At 35.9% G+C, this 22,684-nt stretch overlaps 1 protein-coding gene across 5 annotated transcripts in view; it reads left to right on the forward strand.

Moving 5' to 3' along the window:
- Nucleotides 1-4,253: 4,253 nt before the first annotated feature.
- LOC119657811 (homeotic protein ocelliless) overlaps nucleotides 4,254-22,684 on the forward strand; it is a 112,110-nt gene continuing 93,679 nt past the window's right edge. For 2 of the 5 annotated variants that reach the window (XM_038064913.1, XM_038064916.1), the window contains exon 1: nucleotides 4,258-5,032. The gene's annotated coding sequence lies outside the window, so the exon portion shown is untranslated. Of the gene's footprint in view, nucleotides 5,033-19,254; nucleotides 19,273-22,684 lie in introns of those variants that run through there. The other 3 variants (XM_038064918.1, XM_038064919.1, XM_038064915.1) reach the window with 3 other exon arrangements.

Raw genomic sequence — 22,684 nt, forward strand, 5'->3', positions numbered from 1 at the left:
CGTGGCTTCGTAACATCGGTTTGTCGTGTAGGGTTGTCAGCCCTTCCCAACTTCCAGCCTGGAGGACCAGTTGGTACATTTTGTCTCGTTTTCAGGCGCTGGAGACTCATCATCCTTCCCCGTCTTCAGTCTTTAATAAAGTTTTTTCATTCATAAGCCATCACCCCGTTGAAGTGGAGATAGTGTTTGGTAGTGGAGCTGTTGGTGTTGGTTCAGCAGGCGTTTCCCAGGTTTTATGCTCCATCGTGGGTACCAATCCACGTTTCGCCCTAGAACCCTTTGACCGCCAAAAAGCAATAAAGCTAGACTTATCACTGGGAGTTCCAGTGTGTTACATTTGTTCATAAACAGGTAAACCTGTTTTTGTAGTACTCTATCCAACTGATCATCTCCTGTCCCCATAGCAAGGATTTAAAGTCATCAGTATATTGGTAGGTTTTAGTTGGGTCATTGAGTTTGGAGTGAAGCGGGGATAAGCCACTATTTACCAAGCACGACCACTACCCAGCTTCAGCTCCCTGTATTCCAGAAAGCGCAGGGTCCAGAAGTATATGTCAGATGGCACATTGTTTTATCTTATGATTTCGGCAGGCAGGGGTAGGTCCAATCTCTCGAGCACTTTGCTGACCTCAACAGACGCAGCTTTCATGACTCTGTCCCTACTCTTGGCTACAGAAATTTTCAGCAACAGGTCATTTAAGCACGTCTTGATCGATTTCCCTTTTCTGTACGCATAGCAATGTTCCGCAAGCACGTTTTTAAGGTTTTGTGTAAAATGTTGTTTCGCCAAATCACCCGAGTCTCCAAAGGCAATTGCTCTGGCATTGAAGTCTCTAATGATAATGACATTTTGCAGGTTGCAGAGAAAGTTCATGAGTCTCGTAATTGCGTCCATACTCCCTTCTTGGCTAGTTCGTCTGCTGCCTCATTACCTTTCAACCCAACATGGCCTGGAACTCAGAGTATCCAGACCTTGTAGAGCGAGCCGAGCTTATTCAGTCTCTCAAGCTAGCGCGACGGTTAGTCACAACTGCTTCAAGAATAGACATGGGATCAATGAACAAATTACACCCGCAAAAAGTATGGCAATTAAGATGCGATGGATGACTGTCATAAAGAAGTTTCTTCGAATTGTGCTATAATTCGACTGCTGTAGATATAAACGAAAACATTATTTTTCATAAGTACGCTGTAGTGTTCCAACTAAAAGCAGATCAAAGAAGGGCTAACTATATTGATTGGAGCGAACATAGCTGCGCCAAATAAGTTGAAATAATACGGAGAGAATTCATCAGATGCTCACCTCTACCCTGGGAGCAGCAGAGACGAGGCAGCTCTGGTGAGTTTTGCCTACCCTGAACGAAACTGTAATCGGCCACATTCTTTTAACTTTGGGTGCTAACCTAATAAAGGAGCCTATAAATGAAAAAGATAGAAGAAAATTCCTTTCCGATTGACTCAGAGTTTCCCCAATTCCATACAAAAATTATATTAAAAGTTTCGACATTTCTCAGCTATCGGACTATGTCCAAACTGACGATGATACCCTTATAGCAGATATCCTTGATAAACATCGAATTCTAGAAAATGTTCGCCAAATTGTCACAAAAATCACAGAAAATCACAGAAACAAGCCGCTCAGGCAAGAATAAAGAATTAATTTAAAAATTGAGAGATTTTCTTATAAAATTACAATTTTTTATTATTAATAAATCTCTTGTTTGCTTCCATTTGACTATTTGAGTAGAACGGCTTAGAATTACTTTTTATGTTCATCCATCTTTCATTTTTGTATTGTAGTAATATATAGTAGTAGTATAGTATTCAATTTGAATTAAATATATGCGTATGCAATGAATTGCAATTCTCCAGCCGAAAACTATATAACTCGAACAATTTTTCCTGCCAAGTAAGAATTCAACTTCGAGAGTTTTTACTGTGGTTTGTTTTGTCTCATTAACATTGAAAGCAAATTGTCAAAAATTCTAAAGAATTTGTAGAATAAGAAAAGCGCAACCATTGCGTTATATAATATCATGGCCCAAAAGACGGTTTCACGCTTTACTTTCCACTCCCAAAGTGGCGATTGAGTATTCAACTTTACCTTCCAACTATGGCAGGTATTTTATTCTATACGTGAAAAATATAAATGCGAATGGTCAGAAGTACTTAATATACAAAGTTTTTTGGAACTATAAGCTTTATCACAGACTTTTGCCTTCGACGAAAATTCAACCATGCAAGAAGTCAGTTTTTTACGATAATTTGACAGGTTTGACAGCCTGTACATGCCTTTATTTTCCAATAGGCCCTCTGACTTTCCGGGTTTTAATTTACGAACAACAATGCAACCAATTCCAGATAAAGTTTTTCGTGCAACGAGCCTTGTTGACTCCTCTTAGAATATTTAGTGATGACAAATGCTTTTTTCTATCGTCTTGGCCTTTCATTGCTCCGCGCGTTAGTTCCTCGAATTCGGTGATGATTCCTTGGCGTTTGCTTACAGCACTCGCGAGTCCATCGGTGTAAGGGTCGAATTTGACTAATTTTTCGATAAAAAAGTTTTTCACAATACCCAATATCGTTCTAAACCCTAAGTTTTACATAAAAAGGAAGCCTCCCTGGCAGTATCTTTTGAAATTCACCGTAAAGTGCGATGCACCGTCATATCCGATATCGCTATAAATGCTTCGATTAAAAGTGCAGTTGTTTTATTAGTTTTGTTCTTAGCAAACATGAATCCAGTGGATATCCTGTTTACGTTTATCGGTCCTCTTGAAATGCATCGAATTCTTAAGTGCCAATTATAAAAAAATCAATTTCAATATGGCCAATGCCTCATTTTGGTTAACGCTCGCCTCTTCAGTACTCATAATCTCATCTCATCCAACCACAACGTAGTGAAATTCATTAAAAATTCCTCTCTTTATTGAAAATGAAACATTTTTTTCAACAAATGATTGCAAAAACCATTTCCATGAAAACTCCAAAAAAAAAACAGTCCGCGTAAACAAAAAAAAAATAATTCCAATTAAAAGTTATTTATGAGAGTATGGTTCAATCAAATATAAAATTGGGGAATACTAAATTATTTATAGAAGCTGCTTGTTCGTGTGGTGCACGTACGATGTTCCAGCATAAGCACTGCAACCGTGAAAAAGTGCTTTTGTCATCCCTCTGTCCGTCAAAAAAGTGCCATGTATGAGGGGGTTTGGGGGTGTGTTTCACAAGTGTATGAGATTCATGACTTTCCTGAAAGCCAGTCTACCGTTTCGCAACTATATGCTCCAAATTTCCACGAAAACTTAATATTTCTTTTCCTTCTTTAGCAACAACTTTATTTAGAACGGATGCAAAAAAGAATCCTTGCAATATGAAAAGCCAAATAAATAAACAAAAATAATATAAAAATAAAAAGATAAAAAGCCAGAAACTTACTTTTTCTAAAACTCCAGACCCAGAACAGTAGGGAATTCGAAGAAAAAAGATCATTAAAAAATCCAAGAGGTAGCAATTCCCATAGTAAAATTCCACAAACGAACACCAGGTCCAGGCCCTCCTCCTCGAGAACCACCACTCGCATTATATACATATGCATGCTCTCCAAACTTCTCGCACACACATTTTATCTCTCCCTCTTTCCGCCGGGCAAAACGCAGCTTGACACATAGGCACTTGATGCCAGCAGACAGGCATGGCGAAGGGGAGTGTCTACACACGCAACAATAACTCACTGTCGCCCATCCTCCTTGAATATTTTTCATTTCCCGAGTTCATGCCATGCGTACAAAAACCTGCCCCTACGTCAGAAGTCATGACCGTCGCATATCCTTTCCTGTTTCGGAGTCGACCCTCCCCAGTCAACCAACTGTAATTAAAGTTCAGAGCGAGTGCGACTGGGACAACGCTATCAATACCAGGGTCCATTTTGGATTCAGGTAATAATTTCGTACGCGTGGGCGCGAACTTCTTCTTGTACGGTGCATAAAAATGAGGAAAAGAAATTGTCTGGACCAAAAATGGGCAGGTAGTGTGCGTGCGAGAGAGGGATAGACGATGGAGGAGGAGGGTGTTCTGGTTGGTTGGCGTGTAGACCGGTTCTGTCTTTTTTACTCGTTAGGTGTACTAACGACCGGGCTTGGTCTGACCGGTTTCCCACCCTTGCATGACCAGTTTTCTGACTACTTTTTTTTCAATTTGGGAACTTCTTGGATTTCTGGGTTGTCGCCAATCTTCAAGTCAGTTTCAAGGTGTCGTTCAGTTCGAATACATTTTGTTGGGCGAAGTGAGTGCGGCGCGCGTTTGGAATTCTTGTGTGTTTTTTTGTTTGTCCTGGATTTCTCTATCGGCAAAGTGTTTACGGTAACGGTGTATGAAAACATCGTCGGCAATAAAGTCAACGGGCTTCTATGGATAGTGCACGGATTTTTTAATGATCCTTTTTCTGTGGATTTATACGCGCGGGGCATATTACTAGGTGATTTCAGTGTGATATATTATTTGGCTGAATAATTTCTGTTTACGAGATTTAAACAATTCACTAAGAAGTTTGATTTCGCCGGGATATGTTTGCTGCACATATGCGTACGCTTTACCAATCTGTTGTTTCTCGTTCTTGTGGATTAGTCGCCATTGACCGTAAATAGTGCCCATGTCTACATCTTTCATGCTGGAATAAATAGGATGTACCATAAAAAGGATACTTTATAGCCAGATTTTAAATAGTTGCACAACAAATATCACCACAAATCCCCATGAAAACAAATTGAATTGAGAAGTCGAGGATAATTCGCGTAATTTTCTGATCCTGAGAGAAAGTGTTCAGTGCGGGAACTCGATAAAATCGGAAACATCAGTATTTTCTTCGACTCAAGAAACAATTTGCTGGAAATTACATATCAGTTCTATTAGAGAAGCGTATCCTTTATCGGCAACGCGGCTTTTTGAGAATACCACAATAAAAGGCTGACCCTAAATTTTGAGTGCAGTGGTTTTGAGATCAAACCACTAGAGAGTAATCAGGCAAACTTGGGTACGTAATTGAATGTATAATATTTGACTTGCATCGTGATAACTACTGTATTACCTTCCAAATGAAAATATGTTAGTTCCGTGCGACTTTAGTTTTGCATATTATCAAAAATTATCCATTAAGTAGAATAAACATAACCATCTATTCCATATGCCCCTTAGCGTTGCTGCAGTTTATAAAAGATACAATCAGCTGATTCGATGCATCATAGTCAGTCATAGCGAGTCTGAAAGACCGTTAGATTGTCATATGTTCACATGCTGCTTTCAAAGCAACCGCAAAGCCATGTCTGATGAATTTGCCACTACTTTGAACGAAACCGCATCTCATTTGCTTGCATTTGCATTTCGTGTAAACCAGTTTTGCTATTCATTTATATTCCAAATGAGAACTACAAAATGGCGACGGGGATCACTGAACTGTTTTTCGAAAACAATCCTGAATTTTGTTGTAGACTGTGGGTAATTCCTACTTAAAATAATTTGGCATCTAGGCAACCTTCATTATCTAGACTGATTTTGATACTTTTATGCAAGTAAGCCGGGCTGGCTGATGAATCTATTCAGAATAAGAGGGTCTAAGGATTGCGTTTTACCACATGGATTTTGCAGGTACGATGGCTACGAATTTCCCTGGCAGGTACCACAAAAGTCAAATTATTGAAAACATCTTCGGAGGTACTTTACTGACGAAATCTGCAAAACTCAATTCGCAAGGACTGTCTGATAGTAAGCTCGTCCTAAATTTTGATTATAATTTATTCCCCTATTTTACCAATGTCAGATAGGTTATGCCCTTCTGACTCATAGCCAGTTAAAAGGTAATAATTAAGGACAAATCACATCTCATTCCCATTTAGCCATTCTTGAAGTTATAGTTTGAAGGCTACTTTACATTTATCATTTCAAAAAATCTAATTTGATCCATAACGTGCCTTGTTTCACATCACATCATTGGGGTAAACATCAGAATATTATTGATTCTACAGTCATCTAAAAAAGCAATCCTTTTTCTTCAACAACATTTTAAAAAAGCAATCCTTTTTCTTCTGATATCTAGGATCTGCTATTTTTGCAGCTACATTTTTATTATTACGAGATAAAAAAATATCAATTATCCCTTAATATTGTACCTACTGTATCTAAATAGCAAATTTACAAAATTTTTTTAGAATATTTCCCATTTTTACAAAGTATTTTGGGAATACACGGTTTATCAAGAAACACGGGCAGCTTCTCGGGTACTTCCCTTTTTACACATTTTCTTTTAAAAATAGGACGAATGAAGGCTCCGTTGATACAGAAGATTAGTTCAGGTCTTCGTCATTCTCATGTTTAGCGAACTTGAATTTGGGAATGCTACCGAGACTAGGTGCTTGACGATTTCTTTGTTTAAATGTAAATATTTATAGCTCCTGTCTACCCCTTTAAGTAGTTATCTGAGAAGAAAATAAAGTGACACTTTTTCTTATTTAAAAACAGTTTCAAGACTACAACTTAAATGAACCAATGACCGGGTATGATTGAAGCTATCCTTAGTTTGTAATACTTAAGAGAGCATGAGTATCATATTTAATGGCCTTGGCAAGGATCTCAATATGACCCTATGTAAACGTTTTGTACTGTTGTATGGTAAAGCGCCTGCACAAATAAAATCTTGAAAATCAGTTCTTAATGTGGAGTTTAAAATGGTCAATTTTATTGAACCGTACCTGAACAGAACTTTCATTAAAATGCTTTAAATTTTTGAAATTGTTTCAACTCTTGAAGATAATGTATGTAAGCATGCTTGCCCTATTATTGGGCCCTTAAGTATGAAATACAAAATTTCAAATCAGCGAACAAATACATTCAATCTAAACATTCGCCAGATGGATCAACACAATTTTGTTATCTTAACGGTCTATTGATTATATCGGCAGCAAAGGAGATCTAAAGCCCAAAATAAACGGCTATCCGTTGGTACAAGGTCCGGTGCAAAAGATTAGTTTCAACGTCCAGTTCTTGTAGTTTTAACAATGTTGCACTGTCTTGTACAGGGTTTGGTCTATCCTTGTTCACCAATCTTCGGTTTCGATCGTCAACTTTCTTTCTTCCAATTCCTTACAATATACCTCTGACGTAATTGATTAACCAAGTTTCGCAAAACTATGGTTTAGAAATGACAGTCTGTCATTTCGTGAGGGCAAAAAAATCCAAAATTCAAAACGAGTTCGGCTGTGTTGTTCCGATAAATCATGAGGTATCCGTCTGTCTAACTTTTTAACATTTTTGATCTGTTTCAAATGTTTACTCATTGTTGGAAAAGATACACGAAACATTGCTGCTAATTCATGAAGTTTTTGCGGAGGTCCAGCTTCCAATACGGTTTTTAATTCATCTTTATTAACATTAGCTTCAGATGTTCTACGGATCTGATTTTCAAGGCTAAAAGAAAGTCTCGTATTTTCACTAAAAACAAGCGATATATTAGGAGCCGTTTCTGCTGCGTTTGTTCCCCAACGAGACTCATACTCAAAAAGAAGTCTTATCCACGATTAAAATTACTCTAAACAGTTTAAAGGGCAAACTTTGGGATTGTTTTTAAAAAGCTAAAGAAGATATCGATATTCGGTAAAGAGATGTTTATTACAGAGGAGTGTGGAGGGCTAGTAAATTTCACGAGAGCTATTCAAGACAAAGTAGTGGCTTTCCAGCGTTTTCGAAGAGTTGTCTTTTTTGTCATAGCAGCGTGGCCGGGTCCATACCTGAAACAGTTTTAAAGATACAATACTGAGGCAAAAGGAAATAGATTAGGTATCATAACAGCAACGGATAGGACTTTCTTTCCAGATTAACTTTGGCAAAAATGGAATGTTTTTTAATAAAATAATTGAAAAAAAATCTCTTGGAAGGTGCTAATAAAATTTTAACCGCGCAAAATAATGAAAGATATCCTAAGTAGTGTCGAGGACCCAATTGTTCTAGATATACAGTAAAAATTTCAATTCAAGTGAACCAAAATTATTGGAGATATCTGTCCGACCAACTCGAAATTTATTGTATTGAGAAAAACGCGTTTAAAGTTTTAAACGTCTAAATTGCACTCATATTGAGCAATGAAAGCGACCGCGCAATTCGAGCTTCTGTAGATTTTTGTCGTACATGAAACTTTCTTATGTAATTCTTAAGATATTGAAGTATAACTTAAGCGAAAAAAGAATTTCAATTTCCCGAGCGTACTAGCATGGTGTTCCCTCGTAAAAAATAATTAGAAACTCTAATTTACGTTTAACAGAGCAGGAGTTTACGGGCACATTAAAAAAAATCGAGATCGGATTTGACAGCTGTCAAAAGAAGTATTTAAGATTTTCAAACATTTCATATTTAATGACTTAATATCTTGCGCATATCTATTGGGGACCCGACAGTTTAAATTATGTATAAGAAGATACGGCTGGCGGTTCGATAGATGAGAGTGTTCCATAGAAACAATACACCTACTTTTTTATTAAAGATTCAACATCATAACATTAACATTATTTATTATTAATGTATGATTAATACTCTAAATTTACAAACAAAACAAGTTGTGAAGAGAAAACAATCCTCTAATGATTAAGAAGCTTTTTTTTTCAAAAGATACTAAATCTATTTTTGAAATATTTAGATTTTTATTTTTTAAAAGGCTGAGCGCCTCCTCCATTCATTTTTTTTTTTAAAAACACACTAAATCCCCAATTTTGAAATTTGTGAGAAGAAGTAACCAGAGTATCCACGAATAAAAATAATTATTTTATTTTCAAAACAGTTTCTGAAATAAAGATGCTCATGAGTGATCACGCAATTCCACGGGCGTGAAACCAGTATAAGACAATAAGAGTAATTACTTGTTTTCATTGATTTAATGCTTTACTTAGATAACTAACAGTTATATTTTAGTCTTATTTCTATGCACTTTTCAAAAAGTAGAACCTTAAGGAAATCAGAATATAACACGGCGGCCATATGGCATATTAGTTTGGGGTAGAAACATTTTCACATTTTGACGATACGTTTGAAGTCGACTATCTCTAGCAATACTGGTTCCATTTTCACCAACGCTTAGATGTAGTAAAGATGTAGCTCTAAAGAATGTTTTATGTGAAAAAGCACTATATCTTTCAAAGTGGTAAAAGCAATTTGGATTGAAAACCTACAGCTTCAAGCTATTTTAAAATGTTGGTTCCTGAAAGGCGAACTTTTGAAAGGTCCCGGCGAAAAGGCTTATGTGGTTTACAGAAAGATACTCTAAAAGTCTAAATAGAGTAGTATTGTTTCCAGAATTTATTTATTTATTATTTTGGCAATTTCGATGTAAAGAGAGCCCCTTGCATTGGTCGACCGATATGTCTAAATGACTTCTGAGGTGCTATAATACTAATTGTTACTCGCAAAGCTTGTCTGAAATCGTTTGATTTCACGCGGATTTAATAAAAAACTCAAAAAATCTATATCACATCATTTAATTGCGATTTTTTTAACCAAGTTTACACATGCAATGAACTACCCAAGCGGGTCAAAAATATGTAATTATTAAAACGAATTGCCACTGGCGGTGACAAATCGACTATGTCTGATAATGTCAACCAAAAACCATCCAAGCAGTAGCTATTTGAAGCTGAACAAGAAGGTAATACTCTGTTGCAGGGGGTAGTAGAAGTAAATAGTTAACTATAAGTTGCCCGACTATTCCCAAACGAGTAATTCTAACATACTCTTTATCGCAAGCAATTGATAGAGAGACCCTGAGAATGAGAGAAGCGTTTTAGGAAACCATGTAAAATTGAGGAAATCTCGAAGTGGTATCTTCCAGCAGGACGATACGATACTATAGGTATGGTGGCTAGTTAAAAACTGGAAGAACTAGATTGAGGAGTTTTGATTCATCTACAGTGCAGTTTAGACATTGCACCACAATCTCCCGCCATGAAGAAAAGCTAAATTTGAAATGTGTCTATGAAAAATACTTACTGAAATTTTTGGGCTAAAACCATAGAAGTTTTAAGAGAATGGAACCCCATGGCTACTCCCATGCGATAGAAAGTATTTCAGCAACCATGTCATTTTATAGGAAAAGGTAACACAAGCGAGAATCAAAACCAAAAAACAAAGAATGAATAATAATAATAATAATCGTTGGCGCAACAATCCATATTGGATCTAGGCCTTGAAGTGTGTTAGAGCACTTCATTCAAGACCGTAACGGTACACTACAGTATACTGTAGGAGGCAATGTGGTCAGCATTGCGGTCGCCCGAGATTATTACCCTGATTTGACTCAGGTACTCATTCACAGCTGAGTCGATTGGTATCCGACGTCAAATCACGATACAAATTCCACTGTCACCAGTGAGATTTGAACCGCGACCTTCCGCACGACAGCCTTGTGCTCTAACCACTCAGCTATCCGGACAGCACTAAAGTATAGCTTTAATTTTGAACAAAATAGTCATCTGTTAACATTTTTCAAACCATCATTTTCTTACCAACTATTATTTGGGCCTTTTCCAATTTAGCTCCCTCACTTACGGAAATCTTTGCCTCTTTCAGATTAAATTGTTCAAATTTAATTGAACCAAATTCTAGGAGTAATGAAATTCAGAGAGCTTTTTTTTCAAAATCTTCACTCAATTGTCAACAAACGACGTCCTTCATGTGAATATTTTAGAACATACTTTCATGCATACTTTCGTTGTCCACATTTTGTTAAACCACAATTTTACAAAGCAGAGTTCTTATAAAATTTTGAAAGAGAACTGTCAACAAAATATAAATTTTATTTGATATATCAAATAAATTCAATATATCAAATAAATTTGATATATCAAATAAAATTCATATTTTGTTGACAGTTCTCTTTAAAATTTTTATAAGAACTCTGCTTTGTATGTGTGTATACACCAACCAAGATTTCGCAAGTCACCTGCTCGCTCCTTCGATGTCCAACAAAAGTACAGAACTTTTACATTTTGGTCCATTATTGGATAACTTTTGGTGGCATGCCCAAAATTTTCCTTCGTCAGTCACTAGTTCTTCTGATAAATGTGCTGATCGACTACCAAACTATCGAATAGCTGGTTCATCCAAACAATTCTCCTTTGGAGGATTTCCTAGAATTCCAACCAAAATTCCTGCTGGAGCCAATCTAAGAAAGTTGGTTTACTTACCAATGCGGCCTCGGTAAAAAACTGGTAAATTAGCTGAACCAAAGCCGCAGTTTTTCGTCATGATTTTTCAATAACTATCAAATGGTGTTTTTATTTCCCAGAGGCATGAGAGCAAACCCTGAATAACTAATGTGTGTTTTCGGTGTTTCAAGAACATACAAAAAAATCACGCGCAAACCCCATTTCGGCCGTTTTATGAGCCAGCGCCAGTTGCGAGGTATAATACAATCGAAACGGCCTCTATAATAGAATTTCTTGAAGGCCTGCATGTTGTTCAGTCTTTGGACATTTCTCTCCTCTCTTAGTCGTTTAAAACGAGGATTTTTCGATGACGAAAGCCTAAATAAAACTAATTCGTCTATGTTGCAGATGTTAGAGACTAATGTTCCATTCATGCCTGAAATTTTATCCTAAATTGCTCAATTCATGCTCAATTTCTGCTGCCAAAATTATAAATTTTGCATTTTTTAAATGGGTCTAGTGGCGATCGCCAAAATTGTCCTAATATCCTGATATTCGCACTTTTAGACGTCCATAAATATATCATAAAAGTATATTTTTGACAGGAAGGTACTCTGAATTCTTCGACGTTTTCCTTCTATGAAGGTCAAGTTAGTCCGATTTTTTGAAAGTTTTCTTTTAACTTTTATGTTTTGTTATCCTTTTCAAGCTTTGTTCCATTCGGTAACGGCTTCAATTCGTCTAAATCGGGTTCCCAATATCTCACAATCATAAGGTCTAACATCTTGTTTTGGCGAGCGTTTAGGTTTTCTTCCAATGCTTGAACGTTAATGCCAAACTTAGCAAGCGAGTTATCATCAACGGGGAGGACATGACCGAATCATCGAGGGTACTTTTTCCACAACTTTCCGATGATGAATGCGGCGCCATGTCGGCCATAAACTGTAAAATATTTTTTTTTGGCTTGAATGTCAGCCAAAGTTGTTTTTGCTACTGTTTTTATGCTATTTTTAAATAACTTATTCCACAGTCAGATATTTTAAGCAGAACATTTTCGATTTGTAGTTGGCTTGTATGACTCGAAATGAAAAAAAAACGTCTGAAACGTGGGGAAGAAATTTGCAGACGCATATATTATTTATGCGAAAAATATGACAGACCTGTGGTAGCCTGTGAAATCATGTTCTAGCATTATAGCTTATTTAAATTAGCGAGAAGCAACAAAACAAAATCATAAATAAATAAATAGCATAAGAAAGGATGATCCGTTTGAATCACTACGATCAAAGAGACTTCGATTAATGCGCCGCCGTTGCAAATAAATACCTTTTCCATCGTGTTTCAGCAAAGAGGAAGTTGTTTTATCTACGACAAGGTTTTTTAAAAATACTATAACAATAAAGGCGTGTCTGATATTTATTGTTCTTTCTGGCAAAAACTCCCAATTACCAATTTCCAAGTGGCGCTTCTAGGTTTCATCTATTCCTGAGTTTTCTTTGAAGGCATGAAAGTTGCAGATGTACAAAAAGAATGCTTTTCATTACTGATTGGCATCCGGTATTATACCTTTTTTTAAATCAAAATTAATTTTTGTGAGCTTTATATTATGATCATAGAATGTCAGCTGAATCAATTTTAACTGCGTTTGGTGCAGTTTCCGCTCTTCTTTTTGGTGAACGACACAATTTTCGATAGAGTCCACTGAGCCTTCGGGAGAAAAGTGACCAAAGCCGCAATATTTAGTTTTTTAAATAACTCAAGAAAATCAGTTCCAAAAAACTATTGAATTTGCTGGAGGAACCCATATTTTTATTTTGCCTTCAAATAAAATTAATCAATAAAATCTGTCTAGTTCTTGATGTTTTGCGTTCATTATTGTCTGCGACAGCCAATTTATGACATTAGGACCATTTTGCATAATTTTTTTATTCATAAAAGAAATGGCAAATGCACGGCCTTTTCAGAATAAAGTTATTTGCATTAATCAAAATTTTATATTTTTTGAGATTTTTTGTTTAGGGAGTAACGACATCACAAAATCTTCAAAAAATATCTTTTTTTGTTGGTGTTAAGTATGCTTTCAATTTTCTTGAACAAGGAGAAGAAGCTTAATATCTTCGGGAAAAAAAACTTTCCTTAGAATTGCGTGTTTTTCGTGTGCGAGAAATGCCTATATATGGTGCGTACGACACGTTTCAAGGATATGACCTAATAGATTTGGGACAGTTCGACTAAAATCAGGGCTTCTACTATGAAACTGAAATTGACTGATTATGGTTTTAATGTTAATTTTAAGTTTGCCCTTGGAATCATAAACCTCATTGCCGTTTTTGCTGTTATTTCGCAACACGGTTGATTTAGGTGCAAAATTTTTCCTAGCTGCTCCTCAGGGTTGGCCTTCTAAAGTCTACTCAACTTGCTAAAAGATATAAAATCAAGTAACTGACATTGCAGTGTCTTTCTTCAATGCTGGTTTTGTAATCATGTTGTGTCCGAAACACGTGTCTGCTGAAAACTTATCCTTTCAATAGTTTTACGAAACGGGAGGATATTCCGAAACGAACTATAGGAAACAAAGGAACTACTTTTAAAAAAATTAAAAAAATAGTGCCCTTTTTTCAGAAGAAAATTCTTTTTTTCTTTCAAATTTGTTCAATCTATTCTCCGGTCTTTTTTTGTTTTCTTGGTTAAGCTGGAGAGACGTTCATATCCTCAATTGTTCCGCAAATCCCTTCGAATGAATACCGTAGTTCATTTTTCCATCCAATTCACGACCTTAATGTCTATAGTCCTCCTTCAAAAGCACTTTAGGACGATCGTTGTCGAATTCTGAAAATCGTCAAAATCGACACAATATTCCATTGCAGCAAATTACAAAAGCACAAATATCAAGTGGGATGATTTTCTTTTACTAAATCTTACAAAGACTGAATTTCGGGAACCGGTTACCTCCTTTCATGCTTTTTTTCCATTACTGCCAATTTGGCAAAAAATGAAGCCTTTTATATTGAATCTTGAATCTTTTTAATGTAGGTGCTGACTGTAAAATATTAATTGTTTGGGTAAAATAATTTATTATTATATTATTTTTTTTTGAGGGAGTTGAAGTAAAACAAATCCTCATTGTAATCTGTTCACTGTCGGCCTGACTTTTAGCGAAAACGGTTACATCGATTAAAAATAAATTTGGTTAATATATCTATCAAATTCCCAGCAAAACGTGGGAAGCTTGAATTTGTGTACACTTTAAGGGGGTTCCCTATATATACATACTTATATATATATATACACATACTTTTGTTGCTGGAAAATACAACATACAAGTCGTAGTTTTCATTTCAGCTGCAAAATAGAAGAGTATGGGGTCGGAAAGAAAAAACCGAAGTGAGACAGGATTCATTTTCAAAAACTACGCAAAAATCAGGCTTATATAAAATCTAGGCTTCGAAATACATCTCTTTTCAATATACTCTCACATAAAATTTATTATATGATATTCAGGTATTTCCACACTTTTTAAATTCCCATAAAGCCCATCCTGAAACAACAAGATCATACAACAGCATAAGGTATGATATAGTGCATAATACTGGAAAGTTTAGCGGAAATCTTACTGTTATTAACAATATTGTGTATGATTTCATTATATTTTAAGGCATAGAATGTCAGTATTACATTAAGCTGGATAATCTGACATATAATGCAAAAGGCGAAGGAGTTACTTTTTTAGTATCTTCTTTAAGTGAACTTCTGTAAGCCTGCTAAACTCACTGTGAAACCAGATACTAACGCAAGCAGACTAATATCAATGCGGTACTTTTCAGAACTATTCCTAAAAATAATGCATAATTGAATTTAAAAATGAGTACGAATGGAGCTATGGTGTTCCCAGGGCTCCTTGCATCCTGCTTGCAGTTCACCGACTTGTTTCTTCAGTTTTGATTAATGATTTGCAACATTCCTTTGATTTTAACTAAAAGAATTATTTTAACTAGCAAAATGAAGCGAGAAACTATGTTGACTTATGTTCCAGAGGGGGATAACTAAGAAACGCAAGGTATCTACTTTAAGTGACAAAATACGGAACAAAACGAAGCGCGTGATGCCATATCTGCCTCACCATCTAGTAAGTGAATAACGGCAACGTGCCAACCTTACCAATTAACTCCAATAATTTTATTATTTGTTTTCTGTATCAACGGAGCGGCTTGAATTTCCATATGTTCCTCCCTCAGTGACACGGAGACTATGTAGGGTCATTTATTTCTCCACGAAAATTAACCTAAAATTATGCCATAAAATCACCCTACCTCCAATATTAGCTCATCTTCCTTCAGTATCCAGGCACTTTCCAATCTACAAATGAACCTAGCAACCAAAAAAAAAAATTAATTCTCATCAACCCTCAAAATCAAAAGGAATATCCTCGTGGCTTAAAAAAGATATTTTGAAAACAAATCATTTCTTCATTCAAATGCAAACCAACATGATCATCTTGAATGTGACTAAGAACAAGTTTCTGCTTCTAATACAAACGAATGCAAATTTACCGAAATACATTTAAAATATATTATTCAATTTCTGTCAAATTGCCATTAACAGCTTATATGATATTGTCAAAATTCAACCTACCGAATTTAGTCCTAATGAAAACAGCAAACTTCTAGTTTTATCAGAATAAGCACCAACGTCGCATTGATGTCTATCTTCCTTTCGCTTTTTGAAATTCTTCTTTCTTTTTTCTGTGATTTTTTCTTTGCTATTTATATATTCTGTACCAAAACAATATTTTAATAAATTTTATATCATCTCTTGGAAAAATATGTGGAGAATTTGGCGGTTTTATTGGGGCTGAAGAGGGTTTTGCTGTTTTCTTCTTTGTAACTAAGTGGAATAAAAAATGGCTTGAAAGCGAAAAAGTGAAAAAATGTTTAGACTTAAAAATAGGATGTTGATTTTTTCTTGAACGGGTGGACTTTGCCAATATGACAATCTGCAGTATTACTAAATAGAAAGCACGAAACATATTATGAAATTAAAGTTAAAGTTAAAGAACATTTCAACTTTTCGACACAGTTCAGAAACATCTTCGCCATTACTTACCGAATGTCGGTTTTTAATTAGTCTAGATTTTGGTTCGACACCTTGCTTCGAGTATTCCAATCGAGTTCTAGTTCTAATCCGTACTATTGACTAAGTGACACCACGAATTCTGAAAATTGAGTGTTCTGAGAACTTTTCGGGCAGTAATGATAAAATTTGTATTTTATGTGGCTTGTAACCCTAATGCGCTAAAACCTTACATTGCGCTGATCAAAATACTGAGGGTCAGAAATGCTGGTAAATGCGAAAATAGGTGGAGAAAGACGTATCTTGGCCATTTTCAAAAAGTTGGAGTAAGACAACCGTAGATTATACATAAACTAACTTGAGTGTAGTCATTTGATAATCAAAGCCTTATTAATTCATGGCTTCAACAAACAAGAAACTCACCTGACCCCTTTTAGCTGAGACAGCGTACAAACCAGTTACGGGTAGATGTGTTGATTAGACGGCGTAAGTGGCAGTGGATAGATCAGATTTCAAGAAACGAGCGGCAACAGCCTTGTCGGTTATGTTGTGTCATGAAAGCTAATATCCCAGAGAGGGCCGCCCTAGAAACACATGGTGCAGAACTATGCAGCCAAAAACCATAAAATGGGGTCGTTCTTAACCTTTCTTATGCTGACATTTTCATTGCACGATAGTTTCCTTCAAAACAAAAAAATAAAAGCCATCAACAGCGAATGTTATAGACGCTCTGGGGGCGTTAAAAGGAAGAAGTTGTTAAAAAACGATTACATCTAAACAAGAAAAAAAAAATTCCATCACTAAAAAAATTTCCCGACCGTATTCTCCCAATGTGGTGTTACAACTATCTGCCGTACTTCAGGAAAATAGATTTGAATCCAATCAAGAAGTGGCTGTCGAAACCGAAGTATATTTTGAGGTCCAAGGCATTTCATTTATTGGGGCCTATAAGACGTCATGTACTCCAAAACCACGCCTACTGATAGAATGTAATGAATAAATATGATAACAAAAGCCCAATTAAGCAGTCAGAAATGGTTATATGCTAATAATTGTTGGTGCGACAATCCATTTGAATCTGGACCTTGGAGCACATTAGAGTACTTCATTCAAGACCAGCACCTATACTTATGTAAAACTAGTCGGAATTCCGGACGCTGGATGCTTGGGGTATAACAGTTTCGTATTCATCTTTTGTGAGAAATTTTCTATGAACATTTTCCCACATACCTAAAAATTAAAAATATTTATTGATTTATGTGTTTCCAAACTCCATCTCTGCCATTCATATAAGTTTACTTTATTTGATTATGACGTCGTACACGGTTTAGAGTGTGATAAATTCACGGAAAATACGTAACTTTGGCCTTCTACAACTATGTTAATAATAGTTGGATTTCTTCCAAACTTTCCAAAATTGTGTCCTATATTATTACTTATAATGGTACTATATTTTGCACTTATAGTATGAACTTAAAGGTTTTTTTGATAAATTTCCAAAATTAGGTAATATGCTATTATTAACTTTATTTGAGCAGACACCTGAACGGGATGTATTTTGAGACATAGGTTCGGTATGGATACACCATTATGAATTTTCCCAGATTTTTCGATTGGACAGGTTCTGGGAACGATACCTGTTACATCTATTAGGACACACACTTTGACTCCTCACTCTCATATGTTTCACCCGGTATCAAAAATAAGATCAGTTAGGAAAATTACTAATAGAGTCCTTTCATTTGATATCCCACAAGACCATATTCTGTGAAAAAAATATAAGACCCCTTTTTCGTATATATATTAGGAACCCCTCTTCAACCTAGTGGAAAATGATGCTGTAAATGGATTCATATACTACAGGCTCGCACCAAATTTCAATTTTAATTGGCTCAGCTGTTTTCGAATCAATAGGATGCGACTGACAGACAGACAGACATTGAATCGATTCTAATAAGGTTTTGTTTCAGACAAAAAAATCTATTTTTAAAAAGGATGATCCGTGATTTCGTCTGTGATAAATACAACACATTGCTTCACGCTTGCCCTGGATGCAGCGTGACCGAAGTATGTAGTTCTCAGACGTTGATTGCTTCCTTTTACGAATATATGAATATATACCAGCAAAACATGGGTGTGAATTATAACGCGGAACTTTGTCCCAATTTCCAGTTCCCTCACGACCCTCTAAGCACCGAACTGTTTTTGAAGAAGATAACTTGCGATTTCGTCCAGTGGAAGGGCAACTTCCTGATCTATATTTTTTGAAACTATTTTGGTGTACCAATAATAGCTTACTGCAGAGTTATGCCTGCATTTTCCAATCCATTCCCTAAAAAAGGAAATAAATTAGGCGCAAAACACATGATTTGTTCCATATTTTCTTGAGCCTAATTTAAGGCAAAGTCACAACAACTGTCTGGGTGTCTGGCGAGTAGGTCGCGTTTTGAGGTATGGTGCAGTAACATCGAGCATAAGTCCGATCTTCTCAGAAAATCGTGAGGGGAGCTGAAGCATATCATCAGGAAACAAAGAAGATGCTGCATGGCAGTGGTTGATGTGCTACAACTCCACATAGGTGTTTAATAATAATTTAACCGCTGATTTTCATTCAGCGGTATCTACTTATTTAGTCCATTTCAATCTAACCTTCAACGTTAACAGGTGCAACCACGTGAATATTTTTTTAGAACACAAGGTAATGAAAGGTCAGTGAAACACGTCGCTTGCTCCCTAGTGTGCTTGCCTTGAATTACAGATTTGTATGTCACCCATTTCTCTTACGAAAGTTGCATTTGTCTGAAGTCATACCTAAGAGTATAGTATCTGACTATGAATTTTAAGCCAGCAGTCCGTTCTAGAGTATATTTTGGGCATTTCGGCCTACGATATTAAGGCATAGCTTGGAATTATAATTTGTTTAAATATCAACTTTCCAGAATTTACTTTTAATTGTAAATTATCTTTACTTCTAACTGTGGTGGCAATAGTGGCTGAAGATCTAACTCTACCTCAGAGAAAGGTACTACAAAACCCTAAATATGACGCGTTAAATGTGGTTTAGATGACCTATACAGAAAAAATTAAGAATATATCGAACGCACTGTGTATCTTTTCATCGATTAGATAATGGTGAAGAGAAAAGCTATTCATATCTCGATGACTAATATAATAATTGCTTGGTTTTTATTTTTATTCAAAAATATCTGGTATGCCAAAACTCAGATAAATAATATAACCGTTCAGACAAAAGAACATACTTCACGACAAATTCATCTTTTTCAGGCATCTACCTTGAAAAAAGTTTCAGTTTCATACATTGATTGAAATAAGATGAAAAAAAATTGTGTTATCTAAAATGATCATTTTATGTAAATTTAGCAAATTGATTTCTCGTTTTTTTCTGTTCGATTAATGAGGTTCATTCTGCCTGACGTCTGTTCGGTTTACTTCTCGCTTCTCTGCCATTAAACCATTTCGTGATTTCATATTATGGAAATGCCCAGAAAATCGGAGGGAAGAAAAAAAGAAATCTAGAAGACCCAACGTATAGTAGATATTGTGAAAGAAAAAAGCCATTGAGGCACTTTATCGGAGGATATAAATTTGACACCTCGGTGCTCAAATTTCTGATGGAATCATTGGAATTTTATTTGACTCGGTATCTCCTGTCGCGACAAGGCCAATATTCATCTTGGGCTGCTGACAAAAAGAAATAGATGTGAATGTTGTCTTCGTTTTTGTGGATGGTATATGCGAATGGCATAGAGTTTACTTTCCTGGATTCAGAAAATCAAGTCTTGTTTTTGGAAGAAAGAAAAATGCTTTCAAGAGTAGAAAAACTCGCAACTTATGAAATGTTGCACTATCAACTGGGTTTCATTCAAGAAACGATCAAAAGATGATAAATATCTCTCTGTTTTGAGTGTCTAATGGTCATTTGTCTTTTGAACCTGTGTGTGTTGTGTTTAACGGGCGCCTGACCTGTCGCTGTCGCGACCGATCAATTTGTTTAAAGTCGATTAGTTTGTCAGTCGTATCTGATGCAGGCAGCAAGGTTCGAGTAGTATCTTGAGATTTAAGGGTGTATTCTACTCAATTCATTGAAAGTGTATTGTCTTCTAAGTATATAAACCAATGAAAAATTGACTTTAACTACGGTTAAACAAACTGATCAGTTAAAATCACTTCCATGTCATAAGCTGATGTTCGAACATGTAATATGTTTCCCGTCTTGTAAGATATTTTGCAATTAGAATGTAAATTATTTTATGGTTCACAGAGAATTTAACCTAACTCTAAAAATTGCTAGCCTATGGCCTGAAAGCTCTCCTTAAAATATGAACCTGACGTCTAAATGTTAGAAACCCAGGAACTCACATAATTCTTCGTCAACAAGGAAATATGGTGTATACATTTATGTTTATGGTATTTTTCCAGTATTTTAATCCTATTTGTACCAGGTCTGATTACATCTTAATTTATATTAGGTACTTACAAGAAGCGGCAAAAATGATCTAATTTTGAACACCCGCTTAAGTTGAACCATTACCCAAACCAAGACCTCACACTTCTGCATAAATTGTGAAACGCAATGACAAACATCGAAGCATGAATCCAGATAAACCGGAAATCTTAATCGCAGCAAAGCATCTGAGCAATTCAAAATATCGTGCAAACTCTAGGCCTCAATCAAATTAATATCATTTCTACTTTTGATTTAGAATATATAAATTAATTTATTATATTGTAGTGGATCCTAACTCGTACATTAAATGCTTTTTATCTACAATTAAAATTATCTGATCGTATATTGACAATATGCCAGAAAACCAATAGGCATGCCAATTTGCTCTAAATTAATAGGCGGTGGCTAATGTGCAGACTATAAGGGTTCAATCGATTAATTTAGTATCAATGTGTTATATTTAAATGGAGTTAGTTCTGCAATATGGAGTAGGGACATATTTTCAACTGAATGAATCGACACCGACAGCCTCCATGAACACGCGAGACTGCTAAAGAGTTCAAAGCAATAAAAATATGATGTCTATCTAGGCCCGATTTAGGCAAAGCAACCTTTTAAATTTAGTTTGATAGAAATTAAATCAAATAACTCCTACACATTACACAGTCGAGACTTGACTTTTAGGCAAACAGGAAATCGTTAGGAATATGATTTCTCGATATGATATTTGTTATTGTTCCAAAATTTAAAAATAAACAATAATGACAAAGAGCGGTCGTTGCAGACATAGACGATCTCCGAGATCTTGAGACAATTTCTTGAAGTAATTTTGTATTGTTATTTAATTATAAACATGTTCTGCGGAGCTGGTTTTGTTGTAACAATGGTTTCAAGAACAAGTGATTGTTAATGAATTTATATTGAATGAGAATGGTTTTATTCAATGACTGTTCTTGATTATGAATGAAACAAGTACATTCCTTTTAACAGTGTAGTGGAGTTTTTTCCCGGCACGTGTTATTGGTGTAGCAGGTAGAGCAACTTATAACAATTCAAGAGTATGGAAGCTTAATTCGTGGCAGCATTATGCTTCCACTATTATTTAAGATGAATGAATAATGCTCACCATACGCCACTACATAGCGGGTGAATGTCGCAACACTGGTCTTAAATGACCTACTGATACTGATCTTATAGGTAGCCCTTAATATTTTTCTTTTTTCCTAAAAAAAATGACTACAAACACTTGGATCCTTTTTCTGTGGCCACGACTCTATATCATATTTATACTGACGTGAAGTTTCCTCAATTTTTGGAACAAAAGGTAGAGTCTTCCAGCTGATTTGGTCTGTCAAGTAATTTAAAAAGAAAAAACTAATCAAATACGGGCCTGAAAAAGGCCGGTGAAAAGGGGAAGATTCTGTCTCGAGCTGGGTTTTTTTGGGGACCGAAATTGAAATTTCAGTGAAAGAAAGATCAACCACACCTACTTTCAGTGTCAGTCCAGCGTTATCCTTCGAATGTTCTTACGACACAACTATGAACTACCACTCTATGCATCGTTTTCCCGAACCGCTCCAATAAGGAGCTCTCCTTGTACCACCACGTTCGTGCTATTACTTCTGCTTAGTTCTGGACACCTTTAGCCGGCGTTCTCTAGTATAGTTGCGTCACTGGCGTCGGTGCGTCATGAATGTTTGCGTTCGTCTTTGTGCGGTCCCGCCGCTGTAGGCCTATGGCTTGGGCAGTATTTGATGTACTGATAATGAAACTGAAGCAACTCTCAAAAAATATTATCAATAGGAAAAAGAATCGAAATAAAGACTTGGAAGATGCCCTATACTCCATAAGAAGGCGTCTATAGGAGCCCAAATTAGAACAAATGCATGATAAAGATCAATATGATGACCCAAGAAAACTTGCAAGCCCACGGTTGCTCATTCTATGAAAAGTACTTAATCTTCTC

This window comes from Hermetia illucens, chromosome 5 (assembly GCF_905115235.1).
Source record: "Hermetia illucens chromosome 5, iHerIll2.2.curated.20191125, whole genome shotgun sequence".
NCBI lineage: Eukaryota > Metazoa > Arthropoda > Insecta > Diptera > Stratiomyidae > Hermetia > Hermetia illucens.